Here is a 22087-nt window from a genome sequence, read left to right as displayed (position 1 = left end):
AAAGCTTTTTAATTTCACAATACATAGACAGACTTAATCATAGTTTCAACAGGGAAACTGGGATCAACAAGCATGTCAAACTCGCATTATCACGGCAGCATCACTTTTTTCATTAAACCGGATTTGGGCATGGCCAGCACACTGTGCAGCTGGCCCATGGGCTGCAAGTTTGACAGCCCTGCTCTAGACCAGGGGTCATCAACCTTTTGGACCACAGGGACCACCAAACTCCTAATTTTAAATCCCACAGACCAGAGACCCTGGGAAAATCCCCCAAAAAGTCTGCAGGAAAATTCCCCATCCTATTTTCTTACCGATCAATCACTCTTTATTTGGGATCACAGGATACTGTTTCCAGATCCATTCTCAGGGAGAGAGAGGGGGGGGAGAGAGAGACTTCTGGCTTCATTCAAGGAAAGCAGCAAAAGCAGAAATGAGTCTTTGCCAGAATGACTCATTGCTGGCGCAGCCTCTTAGAGGAAGATGCCTTGCAGGGTCCCAAAGACTAATTTCCGATAGAGTTTGGGAGAGAGGAAGAAAGACTTTTGCTGCTTTCCTTTCATACAACCAAAAGCAAAAGAAATTGGTCCAATCTAAGTATAGTATATAAAATCATATATTGCAATGTCCTACCTGTCAATGAATACTTCAGCTTCAACCATAACAACACAAGAGCAAACAATAGATACAAACTCAAGGTTAATCGCACCAAACTTGATTGCAGGAAATATGACTTCAGCAACAGAGTGGTCAATTTCTGGAATACTCGACCTGACTCTGTGGTTTCTTCCCCAGACCCCAAAAACTTTAACCTTAGACTGTCTACTATTGACCTCACCCCTTTCCTAAGAGGTCTGTAGGGGGCATGCATAAGCGCACCAACATGCCTACCGTCCCTGTCCTATTGTTTCTTCTTATTTTTCTTATATGTATCCATTTCATGTATTCATAACTATGTTTATACTTATACCTATTATCTTGTAAGCGATTGACAAATCAAATAAATAAATAAAAGAAAGAAAGAAGCGGAAAGAAGCAGTTTGGTGGCCAGGCCAGGCGCATGGGGTGAGTAGGGCAAGTTCCCCTCTCAATCTTTTCCCCCTCCCCTCACTCCCTTGTGTTGTTCACAATGCAAGCTATGCAAGCCTTGTGTTCCCACGGGCCATGTGGGAGGCTCAGCCTTGTGTTTCCGCATAGCCTGGATTAATTGCTTTTGGGAGGTGCTTTCGGGGTGACATTTCTCTGCGGACCACCAAAAGTTACTTGCAGACCATCAGTGGTCCCCGGCCCACTGGTTGGCAACCACTGTTCTAGACCAAGCCAAATGCAAAAACACTGGAGAATTCCTGGAAGTCTGTCACTCTTATAAAATGGCCATTAATAGGCACATAAACATAAACAACATCTACAAACTATTCAAAGGAGACAATCAACAAGCCAAAAAGGGAACAAAAAGACCCAAACACGTCCTCACTAGCAATCAATACCCAGATAAATAGAAATTAACACCAAAATTAAATTAGACCAACAGACAAGAAGCAAATAATGCACCAATCAAGGAACTGCCAAACAAGCTAACAGTAAACAGCACAACTAAAGACCACCAAGACCACTCCTACAAACACTGACAGAATACAAAGTGAGACCAAACTTCACTCCCTGCTAGCACAGACATTATGAAATGTCTGCAAGAAAGCAACCAATCCCAAAGAGCATTGAGGACTTCTGCCTACAATTAATGAAAGTCTAATTATTGAAGCACAATATATTTTGTACCCTCACTTTCTGCATGCCTGCTTAGTAGGTATGTTAAAGCCACCCTAAATTTCTATTAGAATGATATATAAACTTTACCTTTCCTTAACATCTCAGAGAAGACAGATACAAATGTTACATAATAATATGTAATATCCTCGTGTGGGGGGTTTTACATTACACCTACTTCACTCTTGTGAAAGAAGGCTGTTTATATTTATAACTTATATCCTATTTAGGGTTTTAGGTTATACTGATCACCAGGAGTTAGATACTATATGAATGGTTTTGACCTTATTCATACTCCTCAGATGAAGGTAGCTTGTTGAGTTTCTTTGGGGTTCACTTGGAATCAACTGGAAATCAACCTTTGCATTTTATAAGTAGAATGTAATAGAATGCCAAACATGGTATCATGTAAGTCATGTTAAATACCCAGGCACATGAATCTGTTTTGCAAATCTTTATCCCTCTGCACTGCTTCAAATGAAGCTTCAGGGAACATAGATTATCCATATCATTCAGATTGCTTCTTGTTGGAAGTGTTGAGTCATGATGTGGATATTGTTGCATATTGCTCCTGAATATTGCCAGAGCTCCATTTGGGTTGTAATAGTATATGAAGGAATCTTAGTAGCAAATAATATCGAAGTTTAATACTTCATTTATTTCATAACAGAATAATCCAACATACAAAGAGCCAAGGAAAAAAATCATGAGTTCAAGTCCTGACTTAGCTAGGAAAGCCAACTTGGCGACCTTGGGGAATATCACAGAATCAAAGATGGCCTACAAAACTGAACAGTTACAACAGCAAATAAAAATTTTGGAAGGTAAAACCTCTGTATAATCAATAACTAAAGCAAAAGTAAAAAACAAAATGAAGAGTAAAAATCGTGACAATGGCTGCAGATCTGAACTGTCAAGAAGAAAATGGAAGAATTAGCATTGGAAGTCAAGAACAAGAGCCAGCAACAAATGCCATGAATACATAAATGAGGAAAATACATATTATACAAAGAAAGATTAGATTAGATTCAGATAAATTCTTAAACAAGTTATGATTGAATGGCAAAATGATACATGTAAAAGTAAATTTATATTAAAAAGACTGTGTGGATTTTGAGTTTCAAAGTATTAATATGATCCAAATATTGACAAAAACATGCTAATAAATTTTTTGTTGTTGTTCATTGCATAGTCAGCCAGACATTCAAATTAGGTTTGCCATTTTTGTCTACCTAGTGCGTCCTTTCTAAGGACTGGCATAGGCGCACCTGGATGTTTGATGGTGTTACAGATATTGTGACAGGATGTAAACTCTTCTGAGTAAAGCCACCTTAATGTGTTGAATCATTTATTTAAATCAGTAAAATTACTCTTCATCTAAGAATGCCCTAATGTGGGTTATAATGATAATGTGATAATATGCTCTTTTTTTATTTGTATATCCATGACCTGCCAGACATTGTGCATCATCTCTGGCACATTGCATTAAACTCTTGTGCACTGGTAACCATACTTAGCAATATCATTAGAAGACAACAATCTTTCATTTGGCTATGGTCAGGATGGTGAATAATAAGGTCCTTCCTATTCAGCAAGACAGTCCATTACAAGATTAAATCCCAGGCCAGCATGGAAAACAGCTATCCATTTAATATTTATTCCATTTAACCCTGAGAATGCCTGGAGATAGGAATGGTCCATAGTACCTTCTTATGGTCTGACCATTAGTGTTCTCTCTACCAAGCCACCTGGGGCTTTGATCTATGTTACTCTGCCTGATCTAAATAGAACAGAATTAGGTGTGATACTGTAAGAAGTGCTCTGACCTTATCAATGGGGTGGAAAGATTCCCCTTGTTGTAATTCTGATCTGACATGCAAACTATTAAACAAGATTATGTATGACGTGCATAATTTCCAATTTGTTACAGGTTCATCTGTGTAATTAATTGTAAAGATTAATTTATTGAAAAATGTTTTAATAAAATCTAAATAGATGTTGGTAAAATTCTACTATCTGTATATGTTTATTTCATAAAATGTACAGTGTTTCAAATGTGTTGTCTATTTGATCATATGTAATTACTACTTTATTTAATATTTTTATTCAATTGGTCTGAAAACTTTAAGTTAATAATGGTGTAACTCAGGGGTGTCAAATTTGCATTATCACTGCATCATCACGTGATATATCATGATTTTTTTCCCCCTTTGCTAGACCGGGTGCGAGCGTGGTTAGCGTGATTCATCCAGCCACAGGCCACAAGTTTGACAGTCCTGGTGTAATCTAAAGCATGGTATTTAATGGATATCTTGCCACAAAATATAATGTCCAAGCTGGGACATGTTTAGAAATCTGCTTTTACTTACTAAAATTTAATTAGATTTACATTAATAAACTAACATATTAGGATTACTCTTGATATATTTAATAGTTCTCCTTTTTCTCCTTTTTCTATAATTTAACAGTGCAATTTGACTGCAAATTTTTTATCAGGCAATGGAACTAAACACAATAATTTTGAACACATGTAGCCTTTGGGTCACAGATTATGATTCCTGGCAATAAATCTTTGATACTCAAGCCTGACCACTGTATGTCAAGAGTTAAAGCAGGTGAAAGCAGCAGATTCAGCATCCTCTTTCTAAGAAAATGATGAAACCCACTGCAACAAATAACACTATTTATTCATTTTATCCAATTTATATAGTTACTCAATGCCCAGAGCAACTGACTCTGAATGATATACAATTTAAAAAACAAAAACAAATCTGAAATAACCATTAAAACAAACATAAATATAAACAGGACCACAGCAAAATTGATCAAAATCCTACAAATATGTGATCTTTATGTAGGTCTTTAATCTAGAGTCCAAACTCTCCACAGTAATCCAATAAACAGGCTAGATTTTTTTTTTTTTTGCTTTGGATGTTGTATTATATACATCCTCAAAATTTACTTAATCATGCTGTTGCCAAATAAAATTTGTCTGATTTCTTGAGTCCAGTTAATGAATGGATGCCTGAGATGCACTCCATTATGCTCCCCCACCCCCCCTCACATTGGGCTATAATGCTAAAATATTTTGTCTAGTAAATGTAATTCCATTTAAGTAAACAGCAAGCTCCACAGATATATTCTGATGAACGATCTGGCTAAATAATATGAAACATTTGCCCTTGCAAAGGGACCCTTCTGATTTATTGATGAGGATGACATCAAACATAAAACAGCAGGTCTCTGTGTCTTTATCTCTTTTCCATTATTCATTTAAACAATAATATTATTTCAACTGAATGCAAACAACATTTCTGCTTTTGGAGCAGTGAAGACAAGGAATGGGTTCCAAACTATTCAAAAACAGGTCACAATAAAATAAACTGTTCAAAATGGCATCTTGTACAGAATTGTCAATTCTATTTACAATTTTAAAAAAAGTCCATGCCTTGATTTTTTAATACATTTTTTTTAAGTTTTCTATCAATGTGCATGAACCTGGAACATAGCCCTGCAGGGGGCATCAATTCACCTCATATCTTTTTTGAAACAAGTAGATGCAAAAAAAAAAATACAACTCTACAACAACGGAAACTCTGCATCATACAAAATAAGTAACTCAAGTCTGATTTGAGAATAAAGCTCAAATATAATACTATTCATTTATTTCAAGAGGGTGACCAGTATGCATTTTGCTGCAAAAAATCCAGTTGTTTGGCTGAAAAAAGATCCTTATGATATGTCTTCTTTATGAGGCATCTGCATTTGTGTGTGTTTTTGAGTGTTTATGTAGTCATAAAATACAATGCAAGTGAATATATCCATAATAAATGTCCCCAGTAAAATACTAAAAAATATATTTATTAAGTATCAAATTGTACCTGTGTGAGTTTTTCCACAGGTACAATTTGATACTTAATATGAGCAAGCTTGTTAATTATGTGAGTAAGAAAGCTAGCCAATATTATTCAACATCATATGAAATGGAGGAAACAACACACACTTGTTTTATACATTGAGCAAATAGATTTTTCAGATTTTGTCAAATGATCTAATTCAAGTCATCACTATATTTTCTTCTTTCTCATTATGTGAAATATAAGCACTTGAGTGAAAAAAAACATAGGACAGAATTAGATGTTTTTATCTTATCAGGATACATGAACAGAATTTTTATTTTTCAATGTGATATTCATGTTGAATATCACATTAATCATGTTGAAGTACAAAATCTAACCAACTGCATATATGAAATGTGCAACATTAAAACAGTTTCTATTCTGACAGATTAAGTAATCTAATCTTTAGTTAGATTCTTATAATTTTATAACAAAACATCTGTCATGGATTCTCCCAATCTGAAAAGCATAATATACAATATAGTTTTAAAGTATTTTTTAAAAAGCAACTTGATTGGAACCTGCAATCAGAGTTGTGGTAATGTTATGTTATTGCATGTCCTCTAATATTAATTTAATATTCTATTCATTGTAAGCCACTTAGAGTCTCAATTTGGCATAATACAAATTCATATATAATATAATATGAACATTGTTTAAAGTAAATGCTCATGTGATTGTACCAATCAACAATTCTATTACCATATATGCAGAAATTGTTTCCATTGAGAAACAGAGGAAGAAGCTGAAAACTTCTTGCTCCCATCCTTTCTGCATATTTTCCAGGTACTAATCTGACCATCTTCCAAATGTTGGTTTCTTTCTTCCTCTGATATTTCTACATGTTTCTTCCTGGAATTTTCTAAAGGGTTTAAGTTTAAGGGAGAGAGGGGTTGACTCCTATATCATTTTAATCACCATGCCAAAGCTACAGACCAGTTAAATTTGGGTTTTAACTTCATGGTGGTATGAAAAACCATGGAACTCTATTCTGAACACCAGCCATGGTTTGACAATAAAATAATTTACTGTATAATCCTAGTTTCAGTTGTTACGTGTTGTTATAATGGATAGCATGCACAGAAATCAAGATGGGTGGCATTATTCAGTCATTCTACTCCTGCAATGACAATTAGCCTCTTTATAAACTATTAAATACTCAGTTTGTTATAGTTATGTTAATAAAAATATTCTGCCTCCCCCAAACTTAAGCTTAATTTATTAATCCTTATAAACTATTAATGTATCTTCAATTCAAGCAAGAGTGGTAGAAGTATTAGCATACACCTTAAAGTGGAGTAACACAGTTTTAAAAATAGGAAAAACCCTTGTATCCTAAATTTTTTGGAAATGTTATTCATTAAAAGTTTATTTGCCATTGCTTTTACATTTTCTCATGGGATGGCAACAGTAGGACCGTAATGTTTGTCACACTTAACAACTGAAACTATTATTACACAGTAAATTATTTTATTGCAAATTTGTTTATTATATTTATATTCTGTCCTTTTGTGCTTAAAATGATTTTTGAAAGCAAGGAAAAACTGACAGAAAGGTAAAAATGAGCCAAGTTTCTCCAAGCCAATATTTGTCTTTCTGACAGAAGACAAAAATGTAATAGGTTTAGTTTAGTTTGTTTTGTATATAGATAATTTTGTTATCTATAATATAATATTGTTCTACTACAACGGTCTTGGCCAGAAAATGAATAGTTACCTTATACATCCTACTTTTCCAAAGCTATGCATTTTTTTAATAATACATTTGTTTATTATTACATAATTTCTTTTAAAAGGATCTCTTAATTATCCAATTATTCACACATATTTTAAGGCTGCCACAGCAGATTATAAATATACCAGCTATAAATGAAAGGGAGGAACTACACTATGTGTAATTTATGAAACATTTTTCTTCTTTTTTCTTTTGATATTGTTTCATTGTATTTATTTGCTACTTCATCTTCAAAACTCAGTAATTTGCAATGGGTCTCCCAGTCAGTGCAAATTAGCATGGCTCTACTGTATTTAAATTTAATTGCTTTTTAAATTAATTAATTTATTTTAATTCTCTATAATAATTTGCTACAGGATATTACTTTTCCTGAGCGGGTTCATTTCCCTGAACGAGTTTGTTCTGGTTTTGTAGTTTATTGCATATTTAAGAGCTTTTTAAAATATTTATAGGCAGTGTTCTGTTTTGACTTCTAATACAGTATATTTGAACTTCATGTTTAATATACATATATTTTAAATATTCTGATACTTTTTGAACCTTAAGCCTAATGCTAATGCTTTGGGGATTCTATTAATTGTAATCTATGAATCGGCACTAAGCATAGAAGCCAATTTGACTAAAATATAAAGCTGTAAAAATGTTTATATTTGGTTTGAAGGTACTTACAAGTGTTCTTGAAAATTATTATGGGACTAGGTGGTTTATGAAAAAAACATGATCTTTATTGATTTTTTTTTCTTCAGCTATAAAGGTGTGACCAGATGAACTCTTAATACATGATTTCAAGGGAACTGGATTTTGTTCTTTTGGGTCCAAAACACAATGCTAGTTCTTGTTGATATTGTAAAACTGTGACACAGCTGAGAACACAAATATCTGAAGGAATTCTCTAACCATAAATTTCACAAATACATAAGCAATTAAAAACAAAGCAAAATAGAGAATTTCACATGTATTTATGATATATAAATTATCATTAACATTTTTTTATTTAGCTTCTTTGCTTTTGCCAATAGATGCCAACACCTCAAGTAGAATTTAACTCCTGGGGGCTTCATGGACAAAACTGTTCAATTTCATTGGCAACAATATAGACAACTTCTCCCCCCCTCCCGGATTTCTAGTGAGGTCTATTCACCCTGGTATTCATTTATTGATATCTATCCAACCTTTAGTTTCCAGGTTCAAACAGGATTACCTAGGTCCTGCCACCTCTGGAGTTTTGGATAGAAATGGGGAATAAAAATGGAAAGTAATCTATTTCAAAAAAAAGTTGAAAGCAATCTTCTTGCCTACAGAAGATATGGGTGCTCCAACTCTGGGTGTTTTTAAGAAGAAATTGGCCACCATGTGTCTGAAATGGTATAAGGTTTCCTGCTTGAACAGGAGGTGGGACTAGAAGACCTCCAAAGTACCTTCAAAGTCTGTTATTCTATTATCACTACCACTAGTTCCAGCACTACCATCACTATGAAAAAAACCTACTCAGCAGCAGAAACAGTTATAAGTTCTAATATATATGTTCATTACTATATGCTCAGTGACTGGCACTGATTACTAATTGGCTTTTGGGTTCAATTCATCATTCTGGAGTCCATCTATGAAGAGATACATGCCTCGTGTCCTGGACTTGGGACATCACTTATCACTGGTATGAAATGCCTAACCTGGCATGCTCATCAGTCCCATTCATTAAATAGAATACAAGCATCCCTATGGTCTTGTCACTGCCAGCCTTAAGGAAGGCCATCTTCCAGGCACTAAATCAGGGTGGGTATAAATACACTGCAAATATAAATGAAAGAGTACCATATTCCCCTCCCCCCGCAATGTTTCCCACATTTTTATTTGTTTTTACTGTTGCTTTTTATATTATGGTGTTTTAAATCAGCTGAATGTATGAAAAATTGGACATGAGTTCAACCTGTAACCTTAACACCAGGTATGGCACATTAGAAAGGATAAAGAAGATCAGAAAAAATGAGCAAACATTTAGAAATACAGACAATATACAGAAAACTATTCTAGCATCATGCAGTCTCATTAAGTAGACATTTTTTTAAAAAAAATGCCTTAATGGCTGCTTAATTGATAGCCAAACATTTTATTTCATTCAGAGTTTAGACTTAATAGTGTGGTGAAGAAAGAAAGGAGCACAACTGTGAGAATGTAAATAACCATTTATTATTTGAATGATATTGTCTTCCAATTTGTGAGAGAAAATGGAATATTCTTAGAGTAAGAAAGTACATTTACACCAAAAATTAGGTTCCTTCTACAAGGTTTCCTGATAGAAAGATTGGTTGCTAGTTGTACAAACTCCATATTTGACTGGTTTCTTAGAAGGGCTTTCTTTCTTCCAGGAAATGGTTATGGAGAGATGTGACAAGGGTTCTTCTAATGAAATAACTTCAAAGAGAATTAAGTGGATAGTTTCGATTGTCAGTGTAACAATATACTGTAGAATTTATGTTTGAGGTTTTTATGGGTGGAAAAATGTGAATGGTAAAGTCTTTTTCCCCTCTAATGCATGCATTGCATTTATATTTGTATATCAGATATTCATAGGTTGAACTTTTGTTATATTTTATAATATCCAATTACAAAATCAATAGCTGTGACCTATTTCTAGTGTTTGTAGCATAATGAATAAAATAGTAACTGCTTTAGTTAGCAGTACTGGTTTCAATGGAAATCTCTCTCTCTCTCTCTCTCTCTCTCTCTCATGCGCGTGTGCATGCACACACACACATACACAATCATTCTGACTTGGTAAGGAAAGAGAAATATCCTATTGCTTCTGCTACTTTTTGTTTTACTCATAAGGACAATTGATATGGAATGCCATTTTGGTTGGTATTTGTTTTCATATGTTAATCGATTACAGATTAACACAGTTGGAAGGAATCTGTAAGTCATCTAATCCACCACCCCTGTCCTACACCATTTCTGACAAATGACAGTTCAATCTCTTAATAGTCTCAAGTGATTACACTCTCACAACTTCTGAAGGTAAGCTGTTCCATTGGTTCCATCCATTATTCCTTGTCTGGCCTACAGGTGCTTTGGAAAATAGCTTGACTTCTTCCCCTCTGTGGCAGCCCTCAAATAATGGAAGACTGCTATCATGTCTCCCTTGGTCCTTCTCTTCACTAGACTAACCATGTCAAGCACTTGCAACTGTTAATTGTATGTTTTAGCCTCTAATCATCTTGGTTGCTCTTCTCTGTACTTTTTCTAGAGTCTCAACATCTTTTTAATAGTGTGGTGACCAAAACTGGATGCAGTACTCTAGATGCAGTCTTACTAAGGCTTAATAGAGTGGTATTAGTACCTCACTTGATCTTGATTGTATCCCTCTGTTAATACAATTTAGGATTTCATTGACTTTTTTTGACTGCCGCTGCATACTGCTGCTCATATTTAGCTGGTTGTCCACTAAGACTCCAAGATATCTCTCATATTTACTGCTATTAAGCCTGGTTTCACCCAGTCTATATGTGTACTTTTGATTGTTCTTGCCTAAGTGTAGGACTTTACTTTTCTCTACATTCAGGGGTGGGATTCTACTGGTTCTGACCAGTTCTATAGAACCTCTTGTTAACTTTCTAAGCAGTTTGGACAACCGTAGTTAAAAGAAATCTCCTTTTGTTTTTTTTCCACCCTTATTACATTCTTGGCAGTATGCCTAGACTTACTGTCCCTGAAGGAGGTTTGTTTTCTTTCCTGTACTTTCTTAAAGGGGAAAGGTTGTTTTAAGCTTTTTACACTGCTGTTGGAAGGAAATAACTTCCCTGGAAATACTTTCAGGCAGCATGCAATGATCAGCACTTTGATGAAATAATTGAATAATGAAGCAGAGCTTCTGGAAAGGAGTTTTTAATGACAAGGAACCAAGGTGAATGACATTCAGCAAGGCTTCTTAGCTAGCTATAAAAACTTATGATCTTTTTTCACACTTATGACCATTGCAGCATCCCCACTGTCATGAGAGGCTAGGCGAGGAGAAGCTTGCCTTGATGTGAGTGATGTTTAGTTGGCTATGCCCACCCAGTCACAAGACCACCAAGCCACACCCACCAATTAAGCCACGTCCACAGAACTGGTTGTTAAAAAATTTGAATCCCACCCTGACTACATTGAATTTCATTTTGTTAGATAGGTCCCAGTGTTCAAGACTAATATGCATTGTCCTGTTTCATGTGCCAAATGAGACATGAATTTGAAGAAACTGTAGAATAATGGTTATAATTCTGGTGGTAGACTAACATTTACTTACCAGATAATAGAATAATACCAAATAATAGATTATATATTTAGGATGAGTAGGTCAAATGTACTATGAAATTTTTTTAAAAAAAATACTTTTGCTGAAAAAGGTGTTTATTGGAAACAATTAAGAGATTTAGGACACTTTTAGTAGCACTTAGTAGATTCATTCAGTCTGTTTGTTTTTTATAAATTCAAATCAAGATCATTTTATGACTATCTTCATGCAAATTTATTAGCAAAGTATAGGACTGGTTTTGCTATTAGCTTTTAAACATGATCTCACTCTTGTTTCTTTTCTTTCTCTCTATATTCCCTTTTGCTCTCACATTGAAGTTCTGACCAGCTCTAACCCTTAGAAACTTAGCTCGTACAATCTCAGTCAGCTGCTGCTAGAGAATCAAAAGTTGAATATTAATATTATTATTGGACTTTTATTTTGACTGACAGATCTTTGAAACAGCTATTTCACATCTTTACTCTAAAATATGTGATTTTCTATTTATTGTGCTAGATGAAGCTGTCATTAGGTCACTCAATTATAGGTTTTGATTATTTTTTAAAAGTCAGCAGAATTCTATTCATAGAAGGGTATGAAGGAAGATCACCCTAAAAAAATTAAATGATTGAAACTAATTGTCCAGAGTAATTAAAAATGTCACATATAATGAATTGACCTACTTTTTTATTTGTTCAGAAGTTAAGATTAATGGCAATTCCCTACAATACCTTTCAAACCTCTGAATAATAAAAAAAATCAGTGGCAGTTGATTGAGTCAAAAATATCCTTTTAGAATGCTTCCTTTGTTTTAGAATGAGCCAGACATATTCAATATGTTGAATGATGGTATTATTTTTATGTAAGGGATGAAATGTAACGTAAGGAGGAAATGAAAAAAGAAAAGGAACAATTTATTGGGTTGCTGGATCACTCAATTTCCCATTCAGTGGACAATATTACAATTCTGTTTTCTTCCAAGTTAAAAAATAAAGTCAATAAGCAGGATCCTCTTGCACTCTTCATAAAGTTCAGGCCACATTTTTAGATTTCATCATATAAATGACAAAAATTGTTCTTTTTCCTTAAATACTGCTGAATGCTTCCTGCTGGGAAAGTGTGTTGAACATTTAGACCAATTATATACTTATCAGAAAAAACATTACAAGGGCCAGGAAAGATTGGTAGCTCTCCAAAATAAAATAATGTGCACTGCAGTGGATAAAGTGATGATATCAGATATACCTGGGTTGAATCTAATCTTTGGATAATATCTTTACCTACTGATTGAATTACAACATAACCATAGCAGACTAACTCATGTAGTATTACTAGACTGCTATAAACAGTGATCCAAAAGAATTTTTATGTTTTTTCTAGTGATGCCATCATAATCTTTTTTTTTAGTGATGCCGTCATAACCTTTGAGTTAGATCAAGCTAGATCAATTCCAAGGCAAAGTTTATTAGATGCAGAAGGTAAAACAGAAATCCCTGCATTCCCACAGTATACTTGTAAATAACTAAATTTTAGTGTTTGAACCAGCCTCAGATTTATATCATATCAGAGTCCCCAAATATAAGAGAGCTTTATCTTTATTTTGATTTAATCTTCTCTCCATATTGGAAAAGAAATATAGGAAAATTCCATATGAAACCTGGTATGGCCCTATAATATGGGTGACATAAAAACCACAGCCCCTGGTCTTCTGAATTTCCAGTTCTACAAGGATATTTGCCACTAGTTGATTTCTGCTCTTTTATTGAAAATTTTGGGGCACTCAAATAGCTTTTATCCTGATTAATTATTAAGCAATCAAGATAAATATACTTATCTAACAGTAGCAAATTTTTTGCTATATTTTGTATAAGCTTTGTCCACAAATGCTAATAGTTCTTGTTTTAATTGATAGTTCTTATTTTTATTTTATTTATTTTATTGATTGTATTTTATTAGTCAAATATATAAAAATAAAGTTCTGTCTGTTGTCCAAAATATCTGGGAACAGATATCACTTAGCCATAAAGTTATCTTAGAATTTTTCTTTGTGCAAAGCGATAAGCTCTGTTTCTAAGTTGCAGTACTGCCATTTTTCAGAAAATGACAGTGACATTCTAAAATTTATTGAAAAAAATTCTGTTTGACAACTGGGAACAATATGATTTGTCATGAGGGAATTCTTGGGAGTAAAACAAAGCCAAGATAGTGGTTGTAACCATGCAATTGGAGAAACATTGGAGAGATTCTTTTTTACATAATTGAAGACTTAACCATTCTTTATATGTCATTGTCTGGTTATGGTCACCAACTTGACTTTTTTTTAAAACCCTCTTCTGGTGGACACCCTTAGCTGCTTGCCATCAGCAGAAGAATAAACAGTATTTGAATATTTTTAATTGGTATTCACTTTTTCTTCTTACATTAAATGATTGATCTGTCCTGAATTTAATGCAAATGAAGATCTTTGATACTCAGTGCACGGAATGGTTTCTTATAGACATGTTTTAAAAAACTGAACATATTTTTGCAAATTTCTTTTAACTATAATCATTGTTCTTTCCCCACACTTTGAAAATGAGATTTTAGGAGAGCTAGAAAATAATCATATGGCATCTTTGCAATTCAAAATGAGCATTACTGGAATTAAATGAATGTAATTTCAGAAATGATCTCCAAAAGCATCTTAAGTAAATTCTAGACTGTATGCCTACTTTCATCTCTAACTAGAAATTATCACCTGCATTTCTCCCTGTGCCTCTCTTCCTAAAATGCCTGTTCTTGTTTTATGAATACAACGTGCCAGCCATTATTTGAATCTTCCCACCTGATTCCCATCACTATGTATTTATTCAGAGGCCCATGCATAACCACTTAAAAGCATTAATATTCTTTTGTCAAATCCTATAATAAAAAATCACTAAGGCAAAGCCACAGTGACAGGCCTATTTCAGCAATCAAAAAACACATTTGCAAAAGCACCAAACTGATGGAAAATTTCAATTTGTTGATGAAACCCAAAAATGCTTAGATTTTTTCTAAAATGAAAAAATGTTTTTTAAGCAACAATATATCCCAAAACAACTATTATTTTAATTTGTAACTCATTTTATGCATCCATTTTCATGCATCAAGGATAAACATACAACATGAATTGTATGAACATACAACATGAGCACATGTCATTATGGATTCTACACAGGAAAAACAAGATAGTTCTTGTGGCTTTTCCCTCCTTTTCAGTCATAGCAAGCAAAGGTAATAAAATTATTTATCGCTTTCCCACCCTTTTATGTCTCATCCTTCCCATGCCGCCATTTTGATACGCTATAAGAAAAGTGGATAAATTGACATGATTTATGAATATCTAATCAATCAGTAAAAAGTTATAAAGAAGTGCCAGTGTTGCTTCAAGAGGTATCTTTGAAACTTTTATTTCTATACTCTGTTGCTATTCCCTATTTAAAGTTATAAAGGATGTAATCACTCTTATAGCTTTCTCTATCATAGTTATGCATGTTCTCCTAAGGAAATGGAGGACCAACATAATTTCTCTTTTCTGCTTCCTTCATCTTCAGGCAAGACCAAGAAGCAGGAATTCAGGGATTCTTCATTGTAGTATGCTGCAATAACCAAAGCTTGACGCTATGGATTTTTATTTCTGTGCCATTTTGTACAAATTAAACTAAGGTGGTGTTATTTTGAATTTTTCACGTGATCTTTTTAGGACTTTGTAATATTTTCTGAAAAACTCTCTTTAAAGGCTGTAAGCCTGTTATAGATATAACACAATATTATCAGAAATAGATTCAACATTACTATCATTTTTTCAGATTTTTTTAAAAGTCCCACTGTTATTACTTTATAAATAATTTAAGGTAGAGAATATACATGGTACTTCACTCTCCTATTTTCCCAAAACAACAACTAGGTGAGATGGGTTGGGCTGAATGTTATTGCCCCAAAGTCATCCAACCAGCTTTCATACAGCACCAGAACTCACAGTCTCATGGTTTCTGGGAACAACCAGAAAGGGTGCAACAGACACTCAGGGCTACCTGGGTCAGTTTCATGAATGCTCTCCTACAGGTTGTTTGAGCAGTTTCTTCCATTCAGTCCATGCTTCCACTTTGTTGGTTGACATCAAGTGAATTGTGGCTGAATCATGGCAAGTGGACCAATTGCCATGATTCAAACTTGAGACATTTTTGACCTGAGTGATTGAGTCGTCATCAACATACATCAAGTGAATTGAGATTTCTCTGCCTACTAACTCTTTTTTAATATTTTTGAATCTCTCTTCCAGAAATATAACTAGGAGATATTGCCCCAAGGAGCTGAAGGCATCTTGTCATTTGAGCTAGTCAAATAGCATGTTGGATTTTGAAGTGATTTTTGCAAGCTGAGCTTTTTGCAGAAGAAACAATGTTAATTAATTAATCAATGTTATTGTCAAAAAGCTGCCACAGAAAAAGGGAGTAAGGTGTGTTTTCAAGACCTCACTTTTTTACTTCTCAATAGCTGAGCAAAGAGTCAGAATTTATTGGCATTCTATCTTGCACCATGATGTTGAAGTACTGGTATGTGTGACTGGCTGTATTGAACAGTCACAGCACATGAGATTATATTACATATTTTCTGAATAGACCTGCAAATACATGCTTTTAAAAATATATACAATGTCCCTAGTTTTTTTTTCTTTTATTTCATTTTCTTTTACTTCAACATAAACTGGTACAGATTTCTTAGGCAACCTAAGCTAATGTGGAGCAGAGCTATGGTTCCCATTCCAAATGCATGAAGAAGAAGATATTAAAAAGATACAGAAAAGAGAAGAAAAACTTTGTCCTAATGTTTTAGCAAGTCTGGTAACAATAGCAACCTTATCACTGTAGCATTCAAGGGCTTTTAGGGTATGAAGTTATAGATATCTCTTGATTAGATACTGACTTCAAACTTGTCTAACTGTAGAGTTGTAATTTCAGGAATGTTCCAACCTCGGATGGCAAACCTCAGATAAAGAATGTTTCCAAGCAAATACAACTCAGACAAACAAAGTCACTAATCTATGGATAAAGGAGGATTAGAGAGGGGAAGTAAACATATGTTAGACTTTAACTAGAGATAATTAATTGTATGGATTACTGTACTAAACCATAACAAAAGTTAAGCAGTAACCAAAGTTAACCAATGATGGAGGGTAACTAAAAATGTATATAAATGCAAGACTATACTCCAATAAAGATCATCATGATTCAGTTGTTCATGATCAAACAACTCGACTGCCTCATCATTAAAACATCTAACAACAAGCTAGACAGGACTGACAGTCATAGGCAGCAATGATAGATTAAACAAGAGGTCAAGAACTGAATTCTTTGAATGAAGCAAGAGCGGCTTTGTTTGCCATAGTGCAGGAGTGTCAAATTTACCGCCTGCAGGCTGGATATATCACGTGCTGGCCCTGCCCCCATCCAGTTTAGCAAAGGAGAAAAAAGTCCCAATATGTCATGTGATGCTGCCATGATGCCACAAGTTTGACATCCCTGCCATAGTAGCACTCATCATTTCCTGGACCCTGTGATTTATTTAAGAAACAACAAAAAGATTATTACCTTATGTAATTCAGAGTAAGACAAGTGCAAAACCTCTGATGAATCTGACCTAATTATTAGGCCTAACAGTATAATTACTCTGGGGATATTACTTATTTGTAACTGAAAGATAATGCATTCTTTTTAAGCAGGAATGCCTCAATGTGTCAGCAGTTTGGATTATATACCTAAAATGTACAGAACAACAATTTTCAATATATTTAATAGGGACATAATTTTGGAGACACCTGAGAGCATAAGATTAGAATAGTGCAGTGTCATATTGGCACTAACATACATACATATTACAGACATGCATAGCCCAGATTATTAAATAACAAGTCAAGGTAGTTTTACAGCACAGAATGAATTCTGTTTTTCCTATTTGCATGCTACTTTGGTTGGATGAATATCCATGGACTGTTGCAGTTATTTTCTGTTTCAATAATGACACTTTATGTAAATTTTTTATCAAGTCCTGTATTCATGTCCATTACAACTTGTATCGAGATGGCAAACTATCAAAGCAGGTGTAATAACTAAAGTAATACATATGCATTCTATGGGTGTTGTGGAGTAGTGGGAAAAGTAGGGTTATAAAACAAACTATCTTATTCAGGTATACTTGTAATTTCAGGTAGCATTTTCCTCCTATTATAAATGTTTGTATACAAAGTATGGGAGAAAGTATATATAATTATTATAAGGACTTGACACCAAGAAAATAAAGAAGATTATCATGACTTATTCGCCAGAACTATAGAAATAAAGCTTCTAGAAAAATGGTATATGTTTAGAGACATGAACTTTTGATAGCTGAGTGTTATTAATAGCACTTAAACTTATATACTGCTTCCCAGTGCTTTACAGCCCTCTCTAAGTGGTTTACAGAGTCAGCATACTGACCCCAACAATCTGGGTTCTCATTTTATGGGCCTCAGAAAGATGGAAGGCTGAGTCAACTTTGGGCTGGTGAAAATCGAACTGCAGACAGCCAGCAGTCAGCAGAAATAGTCTACAGTACTGTATTCTAACCACTGCGCCATCATGGCTCGTAATCAAGGACAGACACAACTCTAGCCCAGATGAAGACCTAGACAGGTTCTTCAGATTTGTCAGATAATGCAACTGCTACTTTTTAACTACAATTTGTAAAGGTTTCTACCTAATTTGTTCATCTACCTATTTAGCTTCTAATAAGGTTAAAAGTGGTGAAAATAAATAGTCATGTTCAATTAAACACTTCACAAATATGTGCTGAAAGATCATTCTTTCTTGCATCCTAAATGCTTATTTTTAAAATAAACTAATGGAGGGATTCAGATTATGAAACCATGCAGGCATAGGACCCTTCCCAGGCAGAAATCCTCAGATCATTATTTATTTATAATCTATTTATAAAATTTATTGGCTGCCCATTTTACCATACGGTAACTCTGGGCAGCTTACAGGTACATATACAGTTAAAATATGAAAAGTTAAAATCAGACATTAAAACCAAGGACATACGAGGAGGATAGGGGCAGAATGGGTGGAGGTGATGTCTGTTATTACTCAATCAACTACCTCCATTGCTCTGTTCTCCCACTGAGCCACCACCCGACTGGCAGAGCCATGTCTTTAGGCCCTTACAAAAAGACAGGTGGGTTAGGACATCAGGGGGCAAGATGTTCCAGAAGGTGGGAACAACAGCAGAGAAGGCTGTCATCCAAAACATCAGGCTGATGGGACCATGCCAGCCAAATGACTATTCCAGTCATGGACATCCATCCTAGGATTCAGGAAATTCTTTCTCAGTAAAATTTCAACATACTGGTTTGTGTCCTACATGTACCCTATAGAGAATAAATCCCTATGACAGCTCTGTAAGTATTGAAAGTCTGCTATCATGGCTCCCTTTAACTAAATTTTAAATTGTTTTTCAAAGGACTTAGTCTCCACGAGTTTCACCATTTCACCATAAACTCCATGAGCTTCACCATTCAATCTATACTCTTTTCAGTTCTTCAGTATCCTTTTTAAATAGTGATGTCCAAAACTGGACAGAACCAAGTTGATGAGTAGATACCTCTATCTTGCATTTGTGCATCTGCTTTCCTAACTAAACAACTTTCCTACTACATTATGATAATGAGCCGTGGGCCCAGGACAGAATTCTGAGTATCACACTATCTACCTTGCTCCATGTTTTCTTGAACCTATTAATGGCCATACATTGAGAATAATTCGTAAATCAGCTATGAATTAAAATAGAATGGGACCATCCATCCCAAATTGTTCCATTTAATCAAAAACAGGCTATAATTAGCTTTGTCAAATGACTTACCAAAGTGTAGTAACAATATATCAGCAGAATTCACTTGGTCTGTTGTACTAATTATTTTGTAAAAAAGAATGTCAACTACAACTTATTTTAATGAACTGATTTTTAATCATTACATTTTTTCTCTCTAATCATTGCAAACTCATAGCATACTTTTTGTGGGATTTTTCATGGTATAGATGTCAAATTGATCAATAATATAAATAACTTTCTCCAGACTAAAAAACATTTTTATTGTGCCCAAACTTCTAGTTTTAATATATTGTACCTAAATATCTAGTAATATATTTCATGCTATGAATTAAATACAAGTTTCTGATGGGATAACTAAATGCAAGAAATTGTCCTGTTCTCTTAGCTTGTCTGTTTATTTTGCCTTCAAGACAATCTAATAAAGGTTGTTTGGAAATCATGTTGCATCCTCTTATTTTATAATGCCACATACAAAGTTTGCTACAAAATATGCAGGCTGTTGATTATATTTTCATCAGAGTAATACATAAATGTTTACTACATTTATCACAGCTCCCCTGAGGACATTATTTCATGCAAGAACAGTCCTGTTTATTTTTATTCTTACTTTAAAAAATATATGGAACACAGGAATTTACATGTGCTTATGGATACACCAACTAACAAAGGTTGCTGGAACAGAGATTTTATATATGTATATAATACAAGTTTAAATGCAAGGTACCTTCCAAAAGCTATTCCTATTCTCTAAAGAAAATAGATTATACATTAACTAGTAAATTACATATAAATTTCTCCTACAGAAGAAACAAATCACAAAAAATAAATAAGTTAGCTTTTATTTTCAGATACATAAAACATTTAAAGAATCATGTAACATTAGTCAACTGGTTATTTCTTTTGGCCATTTCCAAAAGTGGCACTCCTAAGATCTTATCTTCTACATCACACAGTACATATTGCTGATGTACATCATATCTCCTGCACTGGGTAATATAGTAGACCAATACTGCTACTAGTTCGATCCATATGCCTCTCTGACCAATTTCAATATTTTGTGCTAAAGGTTGGTTTAATAATTGTGGATTCCATAACTTAGAGCAGGGGTGTCAAACTCGATTTCATTGAGGGCCTCATCAGGGTTGGGTTTGACCTTGGAGGGGCAGGGGTGGGCATGGCACCACTTGTGTTGGGGACACCTGTATTGGCCAAATGCTAAGACAGGACTTCTCTGAAACCTCCCTCTCATTTTCATTATAATCTCCTTCCTTTCTTCTTTCCTTCATTTTCTTCTTTTCCCTTCTCTCTTCATTCTTTCTTCTTCCTCCCCCTTTCCTTATTTTTCTTTCCTTGCTCTCAGAACAGATAATGTAATTGAATAGAAAATTTTCATGATGGTAAACCAAATCACAGTTTGAATTTATTGCCATAGGTACAGTGCTATTAACATTCTATCACATTTGTCTATTGTCAGCCTCTGTAAGTTGACAATGATAGCTTGATAAGAATTCAGCTTAAACATTGGGCTCATCAAAAAGAATGATTCATAAACATTTTCCAACCTCTAGCTTCAACAGCATCTCTTGCATCAGAATAAAATGTTAATTGGTATCAATAAAAGGCTATCATTTTATTTTAGTATTTTGGGGGGTATTTGGATGGAAGACTGATAACCTAATGTCTAGGAAAATGTAAATGAAATGTTGTAGTGCAGTTGCAGAGATTTCATTCTTTTTGTATAAAAGCCTAATTGATAATTTTTCAAGTTAATTTGTGGAACTTATAATACAGCTCATTCTCAAATATTAGTATAAATATGTAGTTCTTTCTCCATTTTTTTTAAAAAATAGAATGGCATGTTAATTTGTTTCCTTAAATTGCTTTGTGATGAGTTATTAAGTGAAATCAGAGTTCTCTTTTGCATATGGAATATAAACTCTGATCCATATATGAACTTATCTGGTTCTGGAATTATATAGTTTATTGAACTCTATGTATTTTGACTCAGAAGTCCTATTGGGCTGGGCTAAAGTAGTGTATTGCATAGGAATGGGAGATAAGGTCCCCCGTTTTCAAAGGGGGAGAAAGGTTGGATGATGAGAGAAGGATAAAGACAGCAAAAAACCAAAAAGCCTGATAAAACTCTGAATGGAAAAGAAAATGGGAGCTAGAAAAGGAAAAAAGTTGAGAGCAGCTGATTTCAATTTCATTGTACACATGTGCATTGACAATAAACGTTTGATTTGATTAGAGGTCCAGCTTAAAAGAAAAAAGCCTGAAAGACAGCAATAGAAGAACTGCTACGTGGAACCCTATGCCATGCCAAGTAGAATTAGTGCATCTGCAAGGAAGATAGGAGTGTTGGCTTTAATATGTATAGAACTTTGTAAATGTGGCGCATTCAGTCTATTACAGGAAAAGTTGATTGATGGCCCTGGGCTATTCCAACTTAATGTTTAAGTTCCTGTTGTACCTACATTCTGTTTTTCACTAAGTAAGAGGTCTAAAAGGTCATACTTCAACCAGAGGTTGA

At 34.3% G+C, this 22087-nt stretch overlaps 1 long non-coding RNA gene across 1 annotated transcript in view; it reads left to right on the top strand.

The window, feature by feature from the left end:
- The window catches only part of LOC148125293 (uncharacterized), a 54540-nt gene that overhangs the window by 5175 nt on the left and 27278 nt on the right, over positions 1-22087 (top strand). The window lies entirely within an intron of this gene.

The sequence above is a fragment of the Pseudonaja textilis genome, chromosome 7 (assembly GCF_049901715.1).
Source record: "Pseudonaja textilis isolate UNSWEBS1 chromosome 7, rPseTex1.2, whole genome shotgun sequence".
NCBI classification, from domain to species: Eukaryota; Metazoa; Chordata; class Lepidosauria; order Squamata; family Elapidae; genus Pseudonaja; species Pseudonaja textilis.
This window is presented reverse-complemented; position numbering and strand designations above follow the sequence as displayed.